Below are 9,611 nucleotides of genomic sequence, written 5' to 3'. Positions count from 1 at the left end.
GTTGTGTTTTTTTTTTTTTTTAATTTAAAATAATGTGTTTTTCAAGAGCTAAGTAATTATTCTTGACCTATTTTGTCTGACCTTTTACATTTCTTGTTCCTATCTGTTGGTTCATTCACACAGGTAATATGCTTAGAAGCATTGCACATAGAGGTTTTTAGCGAACAGTTTCTCTCTCCTTTAAGTTTAAAAAGTGCAAATAATAAGAGATGCACATTTATGAACATGGGGAGTGAGGAGACACAGTGAAATTACAAGATAAATAATCCTCCGAAGTCTTCAAGCCAAGGCAGTGTCAGACGAGTACCTAAGATATCTGTTGGAGAGGTTCTGCTGAAATGACAAAATCAAAGATGAGCTACTTATTGACTAGAAAATATCAGTTGTGTTTGAATAATTTTCGTTAATATTTTTAGATGTCGGTATGTTAGCCTTAAAAATGATTCTGCAAAATATAGCAGTTTTGTAAGTATGTTTAATGTTAGCAAGATGACTAGGGAACATATATGAACACGGATTAGCAAACAGAATACAGATCTTCTGGAAACCTGAATACTTCTTTTGATTTTCTTTCTAATGCAGAAGCCCAAGACACCATATCTCACCAACAATCACAGTATCACAGAATCACTGAGGTTGACAGGAAGCTCTGGAGCTCATGTGGTCCAACCCTCTGCTCAGAGCACAGTCAGTTATAGCAGGTTGATCAGGGCCATGTCCAGTTGGGTTTTGATATTTCCAAGGATCGTGTTGTGGGTTGACCCCTGGCAGACAGCTAAGCACCACACAGCTGCTCGCTCACTTCCTCAACCCCCACAGTGGGACAAGGGAAGAGGAAAAGAAGAGTAAATAGCAGAAGTGTGTTTAATAAGTGGAGGAAAAGTGGAATAACTGAAAAAGAAAACAAAACAAGTGATGCAAAGGCAATCACTCAGCAGTTCCCATGGGTAGACTAATGCCCAGCCAGTTCTTGAGCAAAGTGATGGCTAACATCCCTTAACCCTGCTCCTCTCCATTTTACTCCTGAGCATGATGTCATATAGCAAGGAATATCTCTGGTTATTTCTGATCATCTGCCTGGTTGCATCCCTCCCAACACCTCGTGTACCCCCAACCCATTCACCTGGGTGGGCAGAATGCAGAGCAAGGCCTCAGTACTGTGCAAACACAGTTCAGCAATAGCTACAATTTTAGTGTGTTATTAGCAAAGTTTTGGTCAGAAATTTAAAACACAGAACCATATGAGCTACTATGAAGAAAATTAACTCCATCCCAGTGGTTGAACAGTCCCAGCTCTCTCATCCTCTCCTCTTACGTGAAATGTTCCAGCCCAGAACCAAATACGTGACTGCAGAACTGGCCTCACCAGTGTTATTTTTATCAATTATAGAGATCTAAGCTTTCATTAATGGATAAACTACTATGCCAATGCACATCACTTTTCAAAGAAAGTTGGCAAGCCACAGAATCAGAGACACAAACAAAAATGGGCAGAAGGCAGAAAAAGGTCATTTACTCCATCCTCCTACTCCAGGGAAGAAACCAATCTAATTACACAATTCCTGACATGCAACTGCCTAGGATTTTTCCAAAGCCTTCAAATGAAGGTATTTCCACAGCATTTTCAAGCAACTGATTAGAGTCCTCCACTCTCCTTACTATTTTTCATAATGCTTTATTTGAATCTTCCTTCCTGGAAGCTGGAAGAACAAAATCACTGCCTACCAGTCCTGTTTCAACTGCAGAAAATGTCGGTGATATTTATGAGATTCACAGGAAGAATTCGTCCCCCACAGCAAGCATTTTGCTGTATATTGCATGCTACACTACACTGTAAGAACACTTCTGTGGGTACATGAATGTATTTGGGGAGACCTACATAGAACAAGCATTTGAATGTCTTGCTGTATACCTACATATTTAAAAGTGTTCCTGTACACAAAATCAGAGCATTTATTGCCAAAAGTGACATGGTGTTTTTAAGAATAGATCATTAGGTAATTCAACCTGATTTCTCGTTGAATATAAATGAAGAGGATTTTAGCCAGTAAGTCCTCCTCTAAGCTTCCCAAAGCTAGGTTTGACTAGCACCTCTTTGGGATACTCTTCACATGAACATTAAAAGATGACTAATCCTCATTTGTTGCTGATGAGTGAACTGTTTGAAACCCTAGTCACAGCAGATTGGATTTGTATAATTAAATATATGTATACATTCTAGTGTGCAAAGCAGTTCTCTTGGCGTGGGTATCTCATGCCTTCTGAGATGTCCTGAAGATATCTATGGTTGGAAGATTCAACATAAGAGCAGCCCTCAGGTAGCCTGTGCCCCACTGGAACAGAAGATGGAGGCTCGAGGAGACACCCTCATGCACATCAGTTGTCCATGTTTAAACAGTGGATCATGACAGATGTGGCTGGATTGTGAGGATTTCAGGACCTGGGGGCTTCCTCCTTCCCCAGTCTGATAGTGGGAGGCAGCCTTTGTGGTTCTATGTGCCCCATTTCAACCAGTGGCCAGGCTGAGCACAGAGCACGCATTCCCAATCCTCACCAAGTCTTTATTTAATGTGTTTAGCTTTTAGTCACATAACATAACAAGTAATATCCTGTTTATCTGTCTGATGAAATCACACTGGGATGTCTCTGTAGTCAATGTAGAGCTTGTCAGTACTATATGATGCAGAACTGCAAAGGCACTGACTTCTTTTGCCACATCACTGCTCTTTAAGTGCTCTGGGGGACACTGAGCTCATGGCACCTGTAATTTCATGGACCTGCCAGTGCTGGTGACTTTTGGACTAAGAATTATAATTCTGGGAGTTGATCATATATGACAGGCAGAAAAAAACACTTCTGGGTGTCTCTGCACAGCCTAATAAAAATATCAGTCTCTCCTCAAGTGTCCTTGTAAATGGAAAAGCTGTGTTTAATTGGATTCAGGAGGACTGGCTGGAGGAAGTTCAGATGGGATTTGTCCCAGCTAATTATCCTCTCTCCGTCTTTTTTGGTAAGCTTAAAAGGTCAGTTAAACCTCATGAAGCAGATTGTTCTCAGGGCTGTTCCCTCCATCACTTCCAGTTTGAATTCCTCCATTTGAGCATGATTTGGCAGATCTGTACAAATACACAGTACAGTGACATAGCAAGAGACTTCCTCTGTCCCCTCCAATTTATATACTATCTAAATTAAATAAATGGTATTTAGGAAAATATGAAGATTGTTGTCCCCATTTTGAAGGTGATAGAGAGATAAGAAGTAGGTGATACTGTTCTTCAGAGTTGCAGAAGACTGTATTGCAGTGAGAAGATTCATCAAGACCACTTAAGGCTTTGGAAGAGATGTCAATTACATGTGCCTCTTCCATGTGGTTGAGTTTCACTTCTTTTCAGAAAGTAGTATGTTTCCAACATGCAGCTGAATTCAAGCACCCTGAGGGTCTAAGTCTGAACAAATCCTGCAAAAAATGGCTTCACAGAGGATTGTGTTTTTAATCATGATTACATCTCTCTCATCTTTCTGCACCAACTTTAATCTGCGTGGCTGCATCTGCAGATAAGAGTCAGCAGAACTTCTGGTTTTGAAGGCTCATCTGAGGGATGAATTCTTTACTTTCAAAGCCTACAAAGTAGTCTCCCGTGTGTGTCATTATGTTGTAGGCAAAAGCAGATACAAGAATTAGATTATCTCCTGGTGACAGCCTAAATAAAATGCAGTAATGATTTTTTGAAGAGTTGCACTGCTGTGATACTGAATCTGAATGAAGAGTGACAGGTAGAACAGAGATTCTCCAGTGAAAGAAACTCTTGGAGTTTCAATTCTCTGTATAGGAAGTGAGGATAAGGACTACATCCATATCTCCTGCAAGCAATGATGTTGACACTTGTTCATGTCATGATATCATTGAACATATCACGTTCACCATCTTTCTAGCTGTTACATTCACTGTTGGACAGTAATTTTTCTTTACTGCTTGGCAGATGTGAAGAACTGTTGTATACGGAGTTTCTTCAGAAACTGATTATTCTCTGAAGTCACCCTTCCAACTACTGAGCAGCTTAGACCTAGTCATCCCATTATCCCATAAAATTTGCAAAAAGTGAAGAAGAATGTCTCATGTCGGTGTATATCAGCAGTAAGTCTCCAGAGCAAATGCTGAAGAGTACTGGCCAACACAATGAGCAAAGTTACCGAAGGTATTTGTCACCCATCAATTTCAACCGGAGGAAGCATCCTTTCTGAATACTGACATGACAGAATATCCTCGACCCTTACTTAGGTGCTACTGGAAAATCTAGGCAGCTTGCAGGTGCTGGTTCATTTCATTGGTAATTATGTAGTATGTATGATTTCTAGGAATAGGCATTGTGGATAAGTCTTGTTTGTTTTGGCTCTGTTTCTATGGGGATAAACAGAAGTAGTGTGATTAATTTCCATTCTGTTGCCATGGTTATTAATAATAATGAGGTGATTATTACTGCACTGTAAACCTTACAGCAATTCCAACGCTGCTATAAAAGAGAGAGGGAGAAAGAGAAGGGGGGGCAAGGGGGGACCAACAATGAAAGAGCTGGACCAGATCCTCAGTCTGGACAAATCAGCACTCACACATTGCCTTCAATTAGAAGCAATGAAATAGAAGATGTGCTCTTGGAGAGTCTGGACCTGCAGACGGGGCAGTATTAATAAAACAAGTGATAGATGAGAACCCTCACTGACTTCAGCAGAGCTGTGCTGATTTGTACCCACTGAGATTTGCTCAGGACCCAGCACAATGGTCCCACCTGGTTCATGAGGCCAACGAAAATGCTGTGACATGCTCAGTGTTCACGGGATCAGCCTCTATCTTATTAGTTTCATTATACCAAATTGGGGGAAGAGGGCTCAAATAAAAGCGAATAAATAAACAGAAAAGCAATAGCTGTTTCTCCTGAGTGACTAATAAACAACTCCCACATTCCTGGTACCTGCTCAGCTGGCTCTATCTCACTGCACTAAGTGATTTGTATTCCTTCTGGAGACATTGCCATGGTGTTGGAACAATAAGTAACACGCATTTAATCAGATTGTCCCCATGGGTGAGATTACGTTTTTCAAGGATTCTGCACTCCTAGCTGGGATGTTTTGCAGACTTCCGTCTTTCTGAGTCCTGTTGTAGGTGCAGAAAGCTCGCAATTGGCAAATGGAAGCCACTGGGCAGGCTTGTTGTTGTTATTTTATGGCTAACTGGGATTCAACATCAGCCCATTCACACAAGTCTTGGAATGACAGAAACAGGATGAGAAAGTGACTGCTCACATTCTTTCTCCCAAAAGCCACAACCTGTGCTTTGAGGCTGTTAGTTTTCCATGCTTCCTTTTCCAAACCAGGGGAAATTATTTTGCATATGTTTCTTCCTTCCCATTTGCCTCATTTCTGTTTGCAAGTACAGAGACCACCCTTCCCACCCTATCTTTTGCCCTTTATGAGCTGAGGATACCAACCTTTGGCAAAACAAAAATCAGAGTCTAGCTGCCTCCCAGCTCTGCTTGTCTGCTGAGGTTCCTTCAAAGCAAAGAGGACAGCAGGTCAGATGGTAGCACTGGCTGTAAAATGCTCACACAGAGCCAAGTTAAAAGAAAACATGGCTGTATGGAGGTTTAAAAGCAAGATGAGGCTGTCAAGTGTTTTTCTTTTCAAATAGGCCTCTAAGCATTTACCTCCAGATCATGTGGTAGCCCAGAGCCAGCTGAGAAGAGCATTATCACCTCCTCAGACCACATGGCAGACTGGTACTAGTCACTTTTCCCCTGTAGGCAGACTTCACTGTTGGAGTTCCAGCTCTTCATTGTGGTGCCTCAAAGAAGGACCCTACGAGTCAAGAGAGCAAAGGCAACCTTGAAGGGCAGAGCTGTGGTGTTGAGCCCTGCTGCTCTGAACGTGATGCTGGTCCGCTGATCACCAGGGCAAAGCTAGCAGCTAGCAAGTGATGTCCTTTAACATAGGTGGTCACAAAAGGAAGACATGCCTCTCAGCAGCACACGCTACTTGTTTGGGGGGGGGGGGGGGGGGCGGAAATCAGGGACAGGATCCAGGGCTTCTCAGTGGCCCCAAAGCCTCAGCAAAACTGAGGTTAGGACCCTCTTTACTTTTCCCACCCCACTTCTGGGCACCCTTGACTGTATTTTGACTGTATTTAGAGGGTAAGGATGGGGTATGGATAGTGGTAGGGGTAGGGAGTGTCTATGTCTAGTACTGAAACTAAGGGGTTGCCTCCAGCAGTACAGTCCATCAGCACTGCTGTGGATGGCACAGGACCCTGAAGATCTTATTTTAGGAGTGTGCAAAGGCTGCAAATTCCTCATGCCCCTGTTAGGCTTCTCATTTGTTGTCTGTTTCAGTGTGAAACTGCTGCAGCACAAGCCCAGGTACAGCTCTGATCCATGGCATCACATGGAGGCTGTGGGTAATATTCAGGGCACAGTTGTGCCATCATCTTTCTTGGTCACCAAAACGTTGTCAGAGATTATACCTCAACAGGTACACGGCAGATTAAATATTCACCTGCTTTTCTTACAAGAGCAAAATGGGAGAGGGGCTGTATCACCATGCAATGCAAAGGGGAGATCCAGACGTGTGGAGAAGCAAAAAGCAAACTCATGTCTGAATCTTCCTCTCCATTCCTCAGACCCCAAGCATCTGTTTGGCAATCTTTGGGAGGACTCAGCACTTGTCTACTTTAAAAATAAAATAAAATAAAATAAAATAAAATAAATCTGGAGAAAGACAGTGAGAGATATTCATTTTTAAAACAAAAAGGACCATGCTACAGTGAAGTCTGCAGGAACATCAAATAAATATGCATGGATATTTAGAAGTGTAGGTCCTGGTCACAAATGCATACCGCTACTTACTACACGCCCACACACAACCACATGTGAGCAAACAAACACACGTTGCAGGCACGCACACACACGTTCTGCCTTTTGTAATAACAACCCTGCTTTGTTGTAAGGGAATGGAAACAGGAGAGACTCACAGCGTATTTCATTTGAAAGAGAAGAAAGAAAAAAAAAATCCAAACCAAACTTTCAGAGCAACTCTTTCTAAGCGATGCAGAAAGATCCTGCCTTTGGTTGGTATGGGGGAGGGAAGGGGATAGGGAGAAAAAAGAAAAGGGGGGAGGACAAGTTAGTGGTTAGATGGGAGCTCCCACCCATTTCCTTTCCTTGCCCTTCCCAGGCATGTCAGAGCTGGGAGCCAAGACAAATCAAACTCTCAGGAGCTTGCAGACAGACAGCACCACTTACCGAGAGCATAATTGCAGCCCTTGGAGGAGCAAGAGGGAGGGGATGAGCAGGCAAAAAAATTAAGAAGGGGGCAGTGCCCTCTGCTGCCAAAGCAAAGCTGTCGATGCGGAGGATTTCGAGGCGAGCTGGAGGGAAGCGAGCGGGATGCAGCGAGACGGGGCCCCTGGGAGTCTGCAAATAAACAGCCAGAGCACATGGCGAGGGGAGGAAGGCTGCCGTGGTTCATCTGAGGTCAGCAGGGTTCATCTGAGGCCTGTCCCTCTCCCCCCCCCCCAGGAGCCGCTCAACTTACCAGGGAGCGAAATGGATATGACTGTGCCTACTGCCCTCACGTAGGCATTAGCCTGGTTTCTTTAGCTTGGGAAAGCTGAGGCCCTTGAAGGAAAAGTGGAGAGAGCTGCTGTTGTTAAGGCAAACTGACTGCCGAGCAGCAAAACTCCTTTGGTAGGTACTTCTGGGGCTCGTCATTACTGCTGGGACAGAGCCAGGTCCGACAGCGCAACCAGAGAAGGGCAGATCCCCATCCTCACCCCATGGGACGGGGACTGTGGGGCTGTGAGACTAAGTTCAGGGTTCACGTCACCTAACTTTAGCCTTCTGAGTGCCCCTCATCCAGCTTGGTCCTTGAAAAGAGAGAGCCTGATTCCACCACACACTCCCGACCAGGATGAACTGACCTCTGGAGGACACCAAGGGTGTCAGATGTCCCCTTTCTCCTATCCCAAGTGTCTCTTACAGGGCTCTCTACCCCAGAAAAGTCAGTGACACCAGCCTGCAAACTGAACATTTTCATTTTTTTCCCTCTAAAGCTTCCCCAAACCCTGCAATTGCCCCTCCACACCTTCTCTTTCTACGTCATGAACCCACTTGCCGGTGCTAAATATTGCTGGGAGCTCTCTCCTCAGCTACTACAGGACTGGGCAAGGTACACTTGACTCTTGCTTAGGGAGCAAAGGGACAATTTGCATCTGCAGGGCCACATAACACAGTGTCAGCAGTGGTTCACTGGCATGTAACATTAGCCTCAGTGTCAAACCAGGGGGAATTCCGACACAATAAACAAGTCTGTCAGCCCTGGCAGCAACCATCCCAAATACACAGCATTTTGCTAACATTTGTTCACTATATAAAATTATAAATGTATGTGTGATAGCATTGCAAATTTGCATATAACAGAAATATGTATTACACGTACGTGATGTACCCATATATACTACCTATACACATTACAAATATAAATACATTCACATAGACACGTGTATAGCTATATATGAGTGAGTTATATTAATATTATTGTCTGCTCAGTCTTTGATGTAACTAGAATCACATTTCACTGGAAGAAATTTCCAGTCTGATCTTAGTGTGGTTATGAAGTGGAGAGCCTGAAAAGCTACCAAATTTTCCAATGGAGAAACTACTCCAACACACAGGTGAAATTAGGAAAAATTCTCATTTTCATATCCTCATTGCTGTTATCTCCATTACTATCCACTTCCACCAAAATATTTCAGTTTTCCACTCCTCTGCCTTTCACGTCACATCACTTTCCTTCTCCTTTCTGTAATTTCCTCTCCTGATCCTACTGTACCTCCAGACTATTGAGTTTTCTAGTCTTTCTGCTCTGTAAGGGTATAACTGGTATCCTGCACCCAGAAGAACTTGCAAAATAGGTGCAAAATAGGTGAAGAAGAATGGACGGGTGCTGATGAAAGGGGGGGGTTGCATAACAAGGTAGAAACTCGGATTCCTGTTTCAAGGGCAGTCCTGAAATTTCAGGTCACACCTGCTTCATTCTGAAATGTCTGAAGCGGAGTGGCAGCAGAGTCACAAAGCTTCATAGCACTGCCTGTTCATCAAAGCTGACATGATGGAAACTGAATAAGCAGTCTTGGGAGTTAAAGCAACCGAAGCCATATCTCCTGTTCGCACCTGAACCCTAGCAGTTCATATGCTCTGTGTGACAGAATCATGCAGCTGGAAAGAACAGGAGGAGTATAAAACCATGACCAGCAGTTCACACTTCTTTCTCATTCATAGATATCTTCAGAAATTAGGTGCAGAAACATCTTCAGATGTTAGGTGCCAGACCGTAGAGGAGGGTTCTCAAGTTTTTGGTCTCTCTTTCATGGCATTTCAACTTAAGGTCATGTAAGGAGGAAAGGACATCAGAGAAATACAAGGTGATTTTACTTCATCTCTTGATGTTATTGCAATAACTGCTTATTCAGCTAACTCAACAGAAGCTGAACCAACAAATTACAGGGGCTAGAATTAGGCATTAGGATGCTGAGCATCATTCTTTACCACTTGATATTTCTAGTA

General features: G+C 43.3%; 1 long non-coding RNA gene across 1 annotated transcript; it reads right to left on the bottom strand.

Moving 5' to 3' along the window:
- Positions 1-674: 674 nt before the first annotated feature.
- LOC126913205 (uncharacterized) lies at positions 675-5,833 on the bottom strand. The gene is made up of 3 exons (XR_007707907.1): positions 5,700-5,833; positions 5,484-5,544; positions 675-891 (listed from the first exon to the last, which is right to left on the bottom strand). It is a non-coding gene; the product is annotated as an uncharacterized LOC126913205 (long non-coding RNA).
- Between the last annotated feature and the right edge of the window lie 3,778 nt (positions 5,834-9,611).

Source organism: Cygnus atratus, chromosome 2, assembly GCF_013377495.2.
Source record: "Cygnus atratus isolate AKBS03 ecotype Queensland, Australia chromosome 2, CAtr_DNAZoo_HiC_assembly, whole genome shotgun sequence".
NCBI classification, from domain to species: domain Eukaryota; kingdom Metazoa; phylum Chordata; class Aves; order Anseriformes; family Anatidae; genus Cygnus; species Cygnus atratus.
This window is presented reverse-complemented; position numbering and strand designations above follow the sequence as displayed.